The sequence below is a fragment of the Neopsephotus bourkii genome, unplaced genomic scaffold (genome assembly GCF_033783945.1).
Source record: "Neopsephotus bourkii isolate Nb327-2 ecotype Australia unplaced genomic scaffold, CSIRO-AGI_Nbou_v1 NB_1572, whole genome shotgun sequence".
Lineage (NCBI taxonomy): Eukaryota > Metazoa > Chordata > Aves > Psittaciformes > Psittacidae > Neopsephotus > Neopsephotus bourkii.
This window is the reverse complement of record NW_026902048.1, coordinates 4177440-4192938: the sequence shown is the minus strand read 5'-3', so window position 1 is coordinate 4192938 and position 15499 is coordinate 4177440. Positions and strand designations below refer to the sequence as shown.

Genomic DNA, 15499 nt, shown 5'->3' with positions numbered 1-15499 from the left:
AGAGGGGACTGTAAGCTTTCATTTTAGGATATTGTTTCCATTATCATTTGTCGGTTTTCTTTTCTTGCAAAATGGACTATTTTCTGAAGTTGACTGTCACTTTTGAAATGGAAATCATGATGAATTATGTTACATTTTCCTTGCTATGCTTTATCAAGCTCATTAGAGATGATGCATGGTCTGAAGTTAATGCAACAAAAGACAAAAAGCAACATAGGAGGCTTCTCTTTCTTATCGCTAATGTTTACATATGAAATGAAATCATCCTGTTCCACTTGTTGCACGCGATGACCACCTCTTATGGGCATACTGAACCCTCTCACTGCAGCTGCAGTTTTCCTGTAATTAGGACACACATCCATGCTTCAGAATTTTAACGGCATAAATCATCCCAAAACTTTTGTTCCTCATTGTCACTATCTCATTCTAGATTCGTTTTGACAAGAAATACATATGCCAAGAAGCTTTCCATACTTTTACAATGTTAAATGCAGAGAAATCTGAATTTCTTCTGGAAGAGAAGGCTTTAGAGAATGTATTTCCACTGAAATAACCATGTAACAAAAGATGTTTTATAAGTTTCATAGTTGCTGATGAATCTTGCACAACAAGCCAAGACTTTCATCCAAAAACTAAACAGCTGTGGTGTAGTTTTCAGGCACTTAATATTTGCATAAACACATTTTTTCTTTTGCAATTTGAATCAATCTTTATATCAATAACAGAGCAAACAATTGTTTGAAGGGAAAAATTCAGTAAAACTTTTCAGTATTGGAAGGAGATTTGCTTATATATTTTAGAGGAAATCAAATATCTGGAAAAGTTGGACATTATTTGAACTAGCTGGAAACGTTTCCTGGTAGTGCTTCCTTACATGGGCCCTGATTCAGAAAAGCACTTAAGCACATGCTTAACTGTTATCATGTGTTAAAGTGCTTTTCTGGATAGAGATCGATTCTTAAACTGTAGGCAATGGGGCTGATCCAGCCCATCTGAAGAGGCCAGTGAAATGATGCGCTTTGATTTCACTGGACCTTGTCTGACCACTCACTCACTATCAGATCAATAGTCCAGTGCTAAAATATGACAGTGGAAAAATGGAGGAAAAAAGAAAGAAGGAGTGGGGAAAGGCAAATGCTCTGTCAAAGACAGAATGGCTGTTACTGCCATGGTAACTTTTTAATTTGAAAGGCAAGGCCCTTGTATTTTGACTGAAGTGCACTAACTGGTACAGTGCTCCATTACTATCAATTGTAATTGTCCACAGGCTGACAAACCGACATTTAATCCAGGAAAAACAGAAAGTAATTGCTAAAACATGCTGGAGTTTGTAAAGCAAGAACGTGCATCTGGCAACATTGAGACGGTGCAGTTTTGAAAGCCATCTTTCAGCTTCTTCATGGGCTTGAAAAGACTCTGCTACCGGTGCCCTTTGCTTATAACAGCTATAACAAGGGAGAGAGTGCGCTGCACTTTTCTACTAGTTTAGGTTGTATCCACATTTTCCAAGCTCTGCTCCAAAACGAAGCGAGAATATTATTCTATGCACTCACTGCTGTGGTTTTATTTGAATTGTACATTTGCTTTTGTAAACCCTGGGAAATAAAACATCTCCAAGTTGATGAAAAGGGGGGGAAAGGGTCTTGTTTACATTGGACTTGTTAAATGTGCAAAACCAGTGTGGTCATCCCAATAGTTAAATAATGGAAGGAAGTGTGTGACAAGGAAGCCAAGATCTTTTTTCATCTGCTCCCACCTTTAATGCAGAACCACCATAAGTCTCCTTCAAATCCATTAACTTGCCTCGGTTATGTCTAGACTGTTCACATAACACTTTGCAGTGCAACCCACAGGCCTGACTCAACACCTTGCTGTGCTAGCCAGCCCTCCCCGTCTGAGCACTCAGGTCTCCTTCCTAAGGAAACCAAGATCCATGGGGAGAAACAGCCTGGCTTTTGCCCCAGCACAGATTTGGGATGTGGCCAGGGCATGCACCTGGACCTTGAAAGCTGGGAAATATCCACAGATCTCACAGTTCAAATACACCTTTAGTTGCTCTACCTGTAAAATGGGCACCAGAACTCTCATCAGAAGTCAGCAGCTCTCATCACCTGTCAGAAGTATCGAGAGGTTTATTTAATTAATGTTTATAATACTGATTCAAAATGCCAGATGCTACAGTGCTGAGCTCTCTCTGTGCAGCTACATCAATAGCTAAAGAGGAGGGAAGACACTAAAGACATGCAAAGCATTCTTAGTTTCTTGCTGATGCAAATTACTGCAGGTAATTAAGAAAAGCACTACAAAAGGAGGTAGAAGTGAAAGCTTAAACATGAAATAATGACTTTTTTAGAATTTAAGTGAAAAATTAATCAACTAATGAAAAGAACTTAGCATATTATAAGTTAACCCATTCTTTCATCATTGAAACACATGGGCTCACCTCTAAATTAGTATGAAAAATAACCAGTAATATTACAATGGTTTCATTTCTTTATACTTATCATGAGGTATAATCATCATTTTGTCTCTTTGCATGTGTCTCTGAAGAGTGAAAGTTGCTAAATCCTGATGAGGAGGCTCAAGCTACCAAAGCTCCTCCTTACTCAGCACAGAAGCAGATCTTGGCTGGGCTGGGAGGCGTCGTCTGAAATGTTCAGAGTCAGAAACCCTGCCAGGGTCAGGACCCAGCTTTCCTTACTGATCATCCCTGCATCATGCAGACACATTTTGCAGACCTAAAGGATCCCATTAGGACAGATAGATAATGTAGATAGAACCAAAAAAAGGAAGCATACATTCTGGGTTGGGGTTTTTTGGAGGGGGAAAAGTGACGGACTTTTTTTGTGTCAGGTGGATGCTTTCTGCCATGATTTCACACTGCAGCATTAGTGGCCTCCAGTTTCTCTCCTTCTGTAACTTTTCCTTAAACACAGCATCAGGGCTCCTTCACAGAGATTGGTAAATCACCATTTTTCTCTGTATTTCTCCACTCAGGCATAGCTCCACGCAGACTTGTGATGTGTCCTAATTGTGCTGAGCAGTATCACACCATAATGACTGGCAATAACCTTTGTTTTATGTCCAGGTTGTAAATCCCTTTATAAGGGCCATAGCAGCTGTCGAATGAGGTCAGGCATGAGTTCTGGTTTTCCAATGTTGTATTTAGAGAACTGGTTTTTAAAACTCTTGAGCAATTCTCTCTTAGCAAATAGCAGAGTTCAGATATTTCCTCACTATCACTACATCACATACCTGGAAATGTAAGAAAGGAATGAATATGCTTTCAGATTATAATTTAGCTCTTGTATAATTGAATATTAAGTGTACAATGCAAATCTATATTACACAACATAGGAATAAGGCCAGGAGAGGCTTTAAGGTGTTGTTTGTCCTGAGCACTGCTTTGAGGCAGAAGCAGGTCTAAACCATCCTTACAAAGTTTGTTCAACCCATGCTTATAAACCTTTAATACCCAGGGAGGCTGTGGAAACTGCTAATGTGCTCCAGCACAGCCAGAAAGCTTTCTAACTAGAATCCTCCTCTTGCAAATTAAAGCCATCCCTAATTTCTTGTCCAATTCTTAGTGGACATGAATAATTGATCCTCTTCCTCTTTATAACAACCATTTAAATATTTGAAGTCTGTTATCATGTACCTCCTCAGTCTTCTCTTTCCTAGACTAAACAAACCAAGTTCTTTCAACCTTTCCTCATAGGTCACTTTTTCTAAACCTCTCATCCTTTTGGTTGCTGTCCTCTGGACTCTCTCTGATTTGTCTGCGTCTTGAAGTGTGGTGTCTAATGCTGGACTCAGAACTGCATCCAAACTCTCACCAGAGTGGAAACACATGCCACACTCCCATTTCATGTTGGGATGAAATATCATCATACTGTTGACTTATGTTCAGTCTGTGGTCCAGCTCTAACCCCTCACTTGTCTTCTGCAGAACACCAGTAGTAGCTTCTATTTTCCCCCCTTTTTATTGTAGTACTTTCAAGTTGGCTTTATTGAATTGCAGGTCACTTCTCCTCTTTAATAGAATCATTTTGAATTCTAATCCTGTTCCAAAAGTGCTCACACCCTGGCAGCTCGGTGCCATCTGCAAGCTTGATAAGGGCATGCTCTGTTGCACAGTCCTAGAGGTTAGGGAATACTGAACAAACCAGGCTTAGGATAAATCCTTGTAAGATCCTTACTGACATGACCACCCAGTTTGATAGCAAAGAACTGGCAGGTACTCTGGGTCAGGTTTTCCAGATAAAAAGTGGTTATGCTTTTCAGCAATCGGAGCTGGGGAGGGGACAAAATATTCAGAAACAGCAAAGAGTGAAAGAATTTGGAGCAAGGATGCTATAAGATCTTAAAAATAGTAAATTATCTTGCATCTAAATGACTGTAATATGTCTTTCTTATTGTGTCTACTGCTGCGCAAGCAAAGCTTAATGTGATGTTTAGATTACTTTAATAGCTTTTGTTAATAAGGCAGTTTTCCTTGCATTTTGGAAAGCAGTCCAACCAGTGCAAAGGGGATAAAATCATCTCATGGTTGTACTTCTTATGTCTTTTATATAACTTAGATATCTTTCCATTAGTAAATTGTGGAATATTTGTGCATGGAGCTTTAGATGGAACCTTAGAGAATGAAGTGCTTTGGCCTGACCTGGGTTAAAGGTAGATACTTCCCAAAATGCAAGCTCCAGTTTAGCCTGGACTGAATGGCCCACTGCAGGAAGAACTTATTCTAGCCAGTGCTTTACAGCTTCTTGTCTTATTTTATGGGGTTTTGCTGTATTTTTAACATTCCAGGCACTAGTTACTTTAGTTGGCAATAGAAACAGTCTGTAGCTGCTGATTTGGATGTTAAGAGTGAAACCTGTATGAAATGAGAGGATGAACATCGCTTAAAGATGCTTACAGGCTTTCAGTTACATGCAAGAAAGGGTATCTTTATCCTTCTTGAATATTCTATTGACTTAGCCCTTTTCTTCTTGTCAGTAGTGTACTTAAGAGAAGAGCTGATTTTCTACCCTGACCACAGGTCTAAGAAGTCAATTTGTTTCAGTAGCTTTGATTACTTCCAGCAACATACCTCATAGAAATTCATGGCATCCAATGAATTTCAGTAAAACACATTTTGAACTACATTTATAGCATGCAATGATTTGACTCTAGCATTAAAGCACCAGAGACGATCTAGGAAGCATTTCCAGACAAGCAGAAACATGCACTTCAAATGACAGCAAGCATAACCTGACTGAGATAGGCATCTAGTAAATGTAACATCTACTGATGTTCTGCTAACATGAGGACACTTAACTGACTTAGGAGATGGAAGTTCAGGTTTCTGTGTCTAGTCTGGAAGTCAATGAAAGTCCCTCTGCTAAAGCTCCCAGGAGGAGCCATATTTCCCTGGCTTTTCAGTTGACTTCTTGCTCTTGGTTCCCCTACCTGCAAAGGGAGCCTGAAGGTGCTTACCCATGTGTGCAACATGCTTTTGTGTGTGAGGGTGAAAAATAGGAAGTTTTAGATAGGAGACAACACAATAATGGTTTAAATCAGTATAAAATGCAATCTAGAAAAGACACCACCGAGTCGTGGCAAATAAGATGGAGCTTAGCTTTTTTCCATCACACAGTTATGCTATTTCATTTGACCCCACAGGAAAGTAATAGGTAGATGATCATTCCCAGCCAAAGGTGCATGATTAGTAGCTATTTTTCATTAAATTAGTTTTAGCTCAGAAAAATTAAGAAACCATATATTTGTCTGGAGAAGAAAGGAAAACCAGGGACATCATAAAGATAGGTTGTCCTGGTCTTAATGGCACCTTAGGTAAGCAAATGTCTTTTTTCTTTATTTTCTCTGTATTAGAGAAAAAAAATAAAATCAGACTTTCTAAACTACCATAGAGCATACATATGAGGACTAATTGGTTAATATCTTGAAAATGTAAGCAACACTATAATGAGTGATTGTGAGGAGCATGAAACTGTTACCAAACAAACATATCTATGAAGAAAAAGTGACTGAAACAGTAAAATAGCAGAGACGTTTTCTGGGCTCCTTTTGCTTTGAGTAACATGAACACTATCTTCCTAATCCACCGCTCCTGCTCTGACATTCCAGCCTCATGCATAGCCATTGGCAAACTTGGAACGTGCATCCGGTGCACTTTTTTTGGTTGAAATGCTACATCTGGCTTAGCTGGCAAGTGTTACTATGCCTCTAGAAAGTAAGCCAAAGTGGAGAAAAAAAAAGGGAATCTTAACTACATGCAGGAAAGTATTACTGAAATATACTGTCCTCTTTGTTTCCTGCAAAACTGAAACTGCATTTATGGCCTCTGACCTTTGGAAAGATGGGCCTAGAAGAAAACTAGTTACCTAAGGGTTAATATATGCAGTGTACTGTAAGTATTTCATTAATTTGCTTATTAAAAACATGAAAAGCTTTTGCCTCCTTGACACCCAAACAAAAGGCAAGCAATTGGAAGACTTTTGACCCGAGCTTATCAGATGACTGGTGTAATGCTGTCAAACCTTCCCCACTGCACGCAAGTAGGGTCACATTTTCAAGGTGTTTATGACATTCTAAGGTTCATAACACCTATCTTTGTCAACACGAGAATGATGCAGGTCAACCGGATGGGATAATGAGGCCAAGCCATAAGGAAAAACATACAAAAGAGATGAATATCTAAATTAAAAATCACAATTTAAATAATCTGTAAAAGCAAACGTGTTCTACCAAAAGATAGGAATATCACAACTTGCTTTAACTTGATCATAAGTTTTGGTGCCCACTGGCATAGTGTGGTCTTGGGAGCTGACTGTTTTCAACTGTAAGGCAATATTAGAGTTTTGAAAACCTATAAGACAAAAGTGTTGTGAAAAACTTCTAGTTCTTGCAATTTCCTTTCACCTTTTTAGAGAGCAGGAATTATATTGTCTTCTTAAGTATCACCATAAAGAGCAATTTCAATGAAGCTGAAAAACATAATTCATGAATTGCCCAACAGCTTTACAGCACAACATGATCTTTTGGGGGAAAAAGAAAAAACTAAGTTGATCCTAAATTTTGCAACAAAAAAAAAAAAAAAATTGGCACAAGCTCAGATCATTTAAAATTCATTTAAAAATATTTGCACCAGATCCAAGCAACAGAGAAGTTAAAAACAACTAACACAACACAGACAATATTTGTAAAGTCTGGAATACTTTCAAGATGTCATAGGCTACATCTACTTTCTCAAGACAGCTGCGGCCACAGGAGCAGATCAATAGGTTGGAGTAGCTGGTGCTAAGGCTTCTTTATCTGCACTAAAGGAGACGTAGAGAAACAGGATTGTTCTAAACTTGATTTAGCCTGAATCCCTGAACTGAAATATCTCAGAGTGTGATTCCAAGCTTTCTGGAGGTCTAGTCATCGGTTTGGCCTCTTATTCCTGTAATAGGAGTTGGAGAACATTTGGCACATGCCTGAATCAAAGCTTCCAGTTTAGTTTTCTCCAAACAGCTTATGTACTGCAAAACCACTCTGCAAGCTGAACCACTGCACAGTAAGTGGGACAGTCTGGGGGATTTGCTTCAAAGCTGCATCACTGCTCTGAATCACAGCACTGATGTGGATGCAGTCATAAAAGCCTCCCAAAAGGCAATTTAAAAACAAGCATCCCAGAGGAGACATTACTGGCACTTCCTGATTCAGTGATAAGCCTGTTTTTTCAGGATGCAGAATTTTTCTCTAATAGCTTGATCTTCTGAACACATATATTCTAAAACAACAGACAATGTGTCATTAGGATCCAAGTTAAGGGTCTACATTCATTTGACTTTTCATTCCAAATTTCAGTCCACCAGGGGTTTTTTTTCCTGATAAGGATCAGATAAAATGCACAGGGAATAACAATATACTTTGTGCAAGCATATATTAAACACACGTGTATGAACTACATACGCAGACTATACTGGATGGCTAGGAAATATACAGCAGTGTGACATGTCAACATTTTCTCTGCCAGGAAAAGGTAATAGACTAGGTGTATGCAGGGAGTTTTCCCAGTCTATTATATTAATGCTTCTAAACATTCATGAAAGGACCCCTGAATCTGAACTACTAAACACAGCAATATTTTGTTCAATCCAAGTGTGTAAAGCACTCTGATTGAGGAGTAAGGCTTTTCAGGGAGCCTGGGTGAAGTGTCTAAGACAGAAAGAAGGTAATGTAAAAAACAAGATGTCATGATAAAACCAAGACATATATTTTGTTATTTTTTTTCTCCCTCAGAAAAAAAAAAAAGAAAAAAATAAAATAGTGCTTTATGGCAAATAAAAATTCAGGGAGACTGTTTTAGTCCCAGGTTCAGTGGTGGTTGCTTGGCTGATGATTTTTCTTTTTCTTTTTCCCCTCAAGATACAGACATTATTATGATGGTATTATTACAATGATTGTCTTAAAAGCTTTCTTATTCCCACCTAGCATTTCTACAAATTCCTTCCCTCTCCCTCTCCACTCACCCTGTCGTGTGTCCCCCGTTCCCCCTCCCAACATTAGGGCTTCTTGGAATTTTTAGTATTATTTTAATTATTTGTAAGAAAAACACAATGTCGTTACATTCAAGTTTTCCCTGATGGAAGTTGCAGAGATTTAGGGCTACAATCAGTGCTTAGGTGAACAGATGCAAAAAATAGTCTATCCTAATAAATAATAATAACAACTTCTAGCTAGTCTGAACTATTTTTCAGCATCTCTTTGATGTTGAAGGTGTCTGTGTGGTATCTTCTGAGATGGCAATAGAGCCACAGCAAGGGAAATTAGTTTTGCTTTGAGTTTAGGATAACCCCACACTGCTCTACCTAAACTTAGACAGATACCCACAGAAGAGTGAAAAAAGGCCCCAAAAAATGAGGAAGACTCACCCTCCTCTTCATCCTCTTCAACAGGTCCCAAAAGCCAACTGAGGACATGAAAGATGGAAGCTGGTTTTAGAAGAGCTAAAACTGAGATTTAATTTTTTCACCCTTTACCTTCTTGGCTGTACTGTCTCCTGCCTTAATACTCATTACAAGCATCTCTACACATGCATTTTATTAGCAATTACCAGCACCCCAGTGACATCTTTGGGATCACAACTAATGAATGAGATGGATAGGTACACCTTCACATGCCAAACAAAGTGGTACCAATATTTTACACTGTATTTCAAAGACATGCACATTTTTGTCATTCAAGAAATAGGGTCAAGCAGGTATCTATCTATACTGATAAACCTAAGTATTCTTACCTATATTCCTTGATTTCTGTCTGATATGTTTCTGTTTGACCCATCTTTTTTTAAGTTCCTTTTTTGCAAAAAGGAAGCTCAAAGAGGTGATTTTTATTTATTTGCATCCATGAATTTTGCATATACATGTCGGACATTTTCAGAGCAAAGCCTGAACGATATCAAACCAAGTTGACCCTCACAAAGTGAGATTAATATGGACTAGTGGAAAGGTATGGAAATTCACTGAGTTAATGGTGAAAGAGACCATATGTCCACTGACACCTTGACTTGATGGAATGCCTCTCCATAAATGCTTCCTTAATGCATCCCGTTGTGCATAGGTGTGGGATGACGTATGGTCTGCCTCCATCCTTTCATGAGCTTTCATCCTTTTCGTTTACAAGCCGTGTGTTCCTATAATGAAGATTTTTCTGTTCACCAGAATATTAAAAGAGGGCAATTAGGGGTAATTGTTCAAAAACCTTTGTTAGATGCACATGCACGTGTATGGGTAATATTTGGAATTTGGCAACTATGGGAATGGTTTTGCCAAGACTCTCTATAAATCAAAATGTAACTCTTCTTTCTTCCCTTTTAACACTAAGGTTCAAAGCATTTGCAAAGATGATTACAACAACTCTACAATCTCTTTTAAGGACCCTACTCTCTGATATGTTCTGATAACAGCAGTTGCACATTTTTTTATCAGGACAAAAGTATTTCTGACAGTATTATTTTTATTATTACAATAACCCCCAGTCAGTTCCACATCCTTAACAGTAGGGCCCAAATAGACAAGCAGAATACAAGAAGACATGGTCCCTGCCTCAAAATGTTTATGATCTAATTTAAGACAAGACACAACAAGTGAGTATAACAAATGTTCAACACAGATTCAAAATGTAAACGTACGGTAGATAGGAAAATGGCCATAAATTCCTGTATCAAAGATAACACCTCTCAAAGCCTCTCACACGGCCACTGTAACATGAAACATGTCAAGCGAAACACAAATAGGGAGGGGAATGTACATGTTGGTGTTGCTGCTGAAAATTCAAGTGAAAACTAATACAAACTAAAAACTTTTTCTGTGTGATTTAGCAAACACATTTAGGCCTAAGAAAACAAAATGTACAAATGACCATTCATGATTCAGAGTTGGAATTTTTCTAGTGTGGACTGTCATGTACAAACATTTTGTAGCTGATACTAAATAGGAAAATGTGCATGTTTGTGGCTATTCTTTAGTTTTATGTTATCCAACATAGGAAAGACATCTGGAGTGCTGGTTTTATTGTTTGTTTATTGCTTTATTGTTTAAAAAGGTAATATTGCCTCCTTTGGATCTGGTAGTGACTATAAGCATACCAAACTGTGATCCTGTGATTAGAGCTGTGGAGCTGGATATATGTGGCATCTAGGGAGGAACGCTCCTGAACTTGCCCGTATTCAGAGTTGTTTTAGGGCCATGTTCCAAGTCAGATCCATGGGTGATGCCAAAAGCAAGCACCTAAGCTCTGTCTAGCCACCCTCATGCCTAGATTTAGCACCCAGATATGTTCAGATGGTCAGTCCACAACTAAGTCCCTGTTCCACCTAGAACCTCTGAAAGTGAGCGTAACGCACATTATACATGTTTCTAGCTATGCTATATGTCATTTGCTGCAATGAAACTCAAAGGTCATATCCTAAATTGGCCTCAGTAACCGAGTTCAGGGAGCGTCACTGTAGGAACAGCACTTTGCTCTGGCAGAGTATTTGGGCCATATGCTTCTGTGTGAGTCACCTCTGAAGGTCTTGGAATAGCTGCCTGTTCTGTGATCACCCTTCTCTCTCTCCCTTCCTCTTGTCTGGCGAACAATCATAAGCCTCAAAATCAATAATTACAGAGACAGCTTTACCAACAGGTAATATTCAGGCACACAGGTTCAAAATGTAAACATAATATAGGAAGCAAAGCAGCTGTAAATTTACCTCCTGAAGATAACACCTTTCAAAGTCCCTTTTGCAGACTTAATAAAATAAAACACACTGAACACCAAAGGGATTGCACAGCAGCCTAAACAGCATGTTGGAAACATCCAGGCTGCCTAGGCTTAGCTCTGATGACCAGCAGGCATTCCTTGGACCTTCCCACTTCCAAATTATCTACAGTGAGCCCCACACTGCTTCCAGTGAGAGCTCACTTAGCTGAGCCTTGAGATTCACAGTCTTTGTTGGGCTGGATATCGAGATTACAGATTCTGCAGCGGTTTTACTGCAGGGATTATTTCTGCTCTTGGGTTGGACTAAATTTCCCCTCTGCTGTTACCAGGCGCTCTGCTGTGAGGCAATTCTTTGCTCAGCTTCCCTCACCTGCCTGCAAGCAGCCTTCACCGCATAGTGTTTCATATATAAATAGAAAACCCCACTGTGCAAAATACTCTATTCATCCAGGCTCCTGCATGCTATTTGTTATTGATAAGTATCAATATTATCATCATTAACAGAGCAGAAAAATTACCATTATTATCTATTTAACTGGCTGCTTGTACAAAAGGGGTTGGTTTGTTGGTTTGGGGTAGGGTGTTTTTTTTCCTGGTCTTGAACTCTATTATGAAAAGACTGAAGGAAATAAGAAAGAAAAAGGATCACTACACCATATGAAAAACTATATTCAGTGTCTACAAACAAATTAAAATCAGATATGGAAAGAAGTAGCTTCCACAAGAGAGGATTAATGAGCACACACACTGTCCAAGTTCTGCCCTTAGGTGAAGTCGATGGAAAAAAAACAAGTGCATTTTTTTGGCCCATTATGTCTTTTCTTACAATGTTTTCTTAATATAACCCCAAATCCAGGGACCAGATCAGCTCCAAAATCTTGCAAGTTTTCTCTTGAGCAATATGAAATCTTATGCAAAATGATTTCTAATATCACAGAAAACAGAACACATTCAGTACCACTGGGAGCACACTTATTTCACACAAATGAAAGAAATAATCCCACTCATTCTAATTGGAGAATATTTTTCTGGGGCAGTGATTTTGTCAGCTGTAAAAATGATTAATGTTGCAATTCAGCAGGATACTTAAGCACATGTTCAGTCAATTCCTATTCAGCAAAGCATTTAAGTACTTAACTTTACGCACATGCTCAGGAATTTGAGCATGTGCTTATGAGCCAGCTATGGAAGCATATTGCATCAAATGACAATGACACAGAGAACTACCAAGCAGGTTTCCAGCCATTGCCCAGCAGTCGTGGCTGTGATACACTGACTGCAGCCGCATTTTGGCATCTCCCTTCATCTTGCCATGGGATGCTCTACATGTCCTATTAAATAACGTTTGACTATGAAATGGAGCCTAAGGCAATATTTTTGGTTATAGACATAATATGTAGTGTTTCAACACCAGTGACCACAAGGAGCCCAGTCCCTTTGCTAAGGGGGTATTTTCACAAAAACCTTCTTAAAAGCAGGTCTTTTTAAACACTGATGCTTAGAAGCAGCATCAATGTGGAGACAGAGACAAGTTTGCCACCCTGCACCTCTCAGTCTCCCTCCTCTTAAGCGCACCCAGCATCTCACCTCTTGTTTGCTCAATTCCATTTTCTTTCCACACCAATTGCCGAGCCGGAGGCAGCTTTGGTTTGCGTCTTGCAGCAGGCACAGCCCCAGCAGGCAGGATGCATGTGGTTGGGAGAGGCTGGGGGAGGAGAGTGAATTGCACATGCTGCAAGTACAGGCACGAGGAAACACATTTCTCTCCCTTGCTAGGGGACATGTGCAGACACATGTCTGTGGCTGCAATGACAATATGATGTAAAACAACAGGATTTGTGCATCCCTTATGGAAAGATACTGTTTGAGGAGAGCATGGCAAGCAGTGAGAGCAGTGGAAGGGTTGCTGTCATTGGAGAGGAAAATCCCCACCATTGGTGATGAAGAGGAGGGACAGAAAGACATTGCTGGAGGATGAGCAAGCATATAATTAGGCAAACAAAAAACTCTGGACCATCCAGAAAGAGCCAGAGCACAAGCAAATCTACCATTTGCCAAACTGATTGATAGCAGTTACCATTTTGATGTCCAGTTGATCATAACATTCCCACATCTAACCGGATGGACCCAAATGTTTCACTGTATTTTTTTTCCCGTGGGTTGAAAACACAAGTGTCCTCAGTGCAGAAAAAGTAACTATATTCAACCAGAAAATGAGGCAATACAGAGAGGGTAGCAGCAAACTGTCTAAAGTAAAGAGACATCTTTTTAAGAAGATAAAGACTTAAAAAGAAATCTTTTGAGAAGATAAGTTTTCACAAAAGCATGAGAAAAAAATGCAGACATGTTACCGCTGACCACTGTAAAAACTTTAGCATGGGAAGTCTTGAAGCAGGCTGATGTTTTGTTACAGGGTGGAGGTTTTTTTCCCCCTGTTGTTCAGCCATCTGTTGAAACCAGAGCTGGATAAATACTTTCGATTAAAGTTATACAGCCTAAGCATTTCACCACATCTTTATGAACTTTTGAGGAGCAATCATTCCAAACAATAAGTTTCCTCTTAAACTGTGCTTATCCACATGTGTATGATTGGAAGCCATTTAATTTCTTTGAGCGTGTATGGAAACAGGTCACCGATCATGTCTCTAAACCTTACTGTGAAACCTGTAAGCACACAAATATATGTCAGGTTATACAGCAGCAATCTGCTAGAAGTTCAGTTGGCAAATTTCTTACAATTGAAGCCACAACCCTTCAGTGAAGACAAAGCTACGCTTCTCTGATGGACTTACCTTAGAGTAGTCAACAGGTCCTGGAGTAAAATTAGGAGTATAACTCAGCTTTAGCTTTTTAATAATAGCAAGAAAAATAGCACCTGTAAGTAACGCAGAGAAAATGCAGCATGAAATTTAACACAGGAGACTTTTGGCATGAGAAGCTGAGCTACACATTCAGGATGGGTGGCCCAGCTACAGATGCGCACAGAAATATTTGTCTTTGACATGCTTGATGGAACACCAGGAATGAATAATTTCCCAGTACCTGAAAGAAAAAAAAGGATGCAAACTGCCTGGTTTTAAGGAAGCAGCTACAGACTAATAAAGATAAGTGTTTTGTTGTGATAGAAACTTTATGAAGACAAGAATTCTATCCTATAGATGGTGTCAAATCTAAAACACTTAACAGTTCAGTTTGACGTTTGACTCTTCCTTCCCTAAACATTGAAAATAAAGATACAATTTCAAAGGGGACAAAAGGGGCATAGCCATATCTTTAGTCGTTCTGGTCAAGCTTTGCAAACAACTTCAGCAAATATTTTTACTTTGATTTTCAAAGAGAACTTTTACTTGGAAACCTTATGTCATCCAGAAATATATCTAAAACTCTTTCAGGATGATAATCGTATAAATCAGAAAACATTTGAAATATATAAAACTAGTCTTCTCTAGGGTAGGTTTTCATGCTTTCACCAAAAAAAAAATAAAAGTAATTTGGCACAAAACCCCATGTTATTTATTGAGGTCAATCACTGAACAGGAAAAAATAGTTTTTAGTAGTTTTATTAAACAGAGTAAGAATAAACGAAATGTGAAGAAAAAGCTCAGTCTTAGCTATGGGATAGGATGGTCACTACTGAGGGAAGCAACAAAGTGCAAAGATCAAGATTCCAAGACGAAAAAGCATGGCAGAGTAGATGAGGAGAGAGATGGGACGAAGGTCTGTGGGACAAGAGTGGAGGAGACAGTCTGATTTCCTAGAGGCAATAGGGAAGAAGCACAACAGAACTTCTTTGTTTCAATTCTATTTTAAAACCACCATCATGTCTGGGTCACAAGTTAGCACACCCTTACAACTCAAACTGGCTCTACAAGTTTTTCACTGCTTTAGACTGTTACTGTGTGTTACTTTAAAACCAGTTTTTCCTGTGGTCAACAAAAAGTCAATGAAAAAGAACAATACAGCTCCAATAGCATTTTTAGTCTGCAGTTGATAACATTGTTTGAATACATTTGCACAAAATCATTTCTTGTATACTTCTCTGTTCATATATGTATTCAAGTTAATGACGAAAAACTGCATCATTAGTGGACCTACTAACAATAGTCTGGTTATTATTATTATTATATTTTATTATTTTTTTCTTTTATTATGCTTCCTAATATAAATTTGGAATTAATTTGGTTTCTTTTAGAAATTGTCAGGGCAATTTCAAGTATATCCAAAACTTACTTTAAGTGGAGATACC

At 38.8% G+C, this 15499-nt stretch overlaps 1 long non-coding RNA gene across 1 annotated transcript; it reads right to left on the bottom strand.

The window, feature by feature from the left end:
- Positions 1–2121: 2121 nt before the first annotated feature.
- Positions 2122–4922, bottom strand: LOC133221977 (uncharacterized). Its single transcript, XR_009728140.1, has 2 exons — positions 4664–4922; positions 2122–3255 (listed from the first exon to the last, which is right to left on the bottom strand). It is a non-coding gene; the product is annotated as an uncharacterized LOC133221977 (long non-coding RNA).
- Between the last annotated feature and the right edge of the window lie 10577 nt (positions 4923–15499).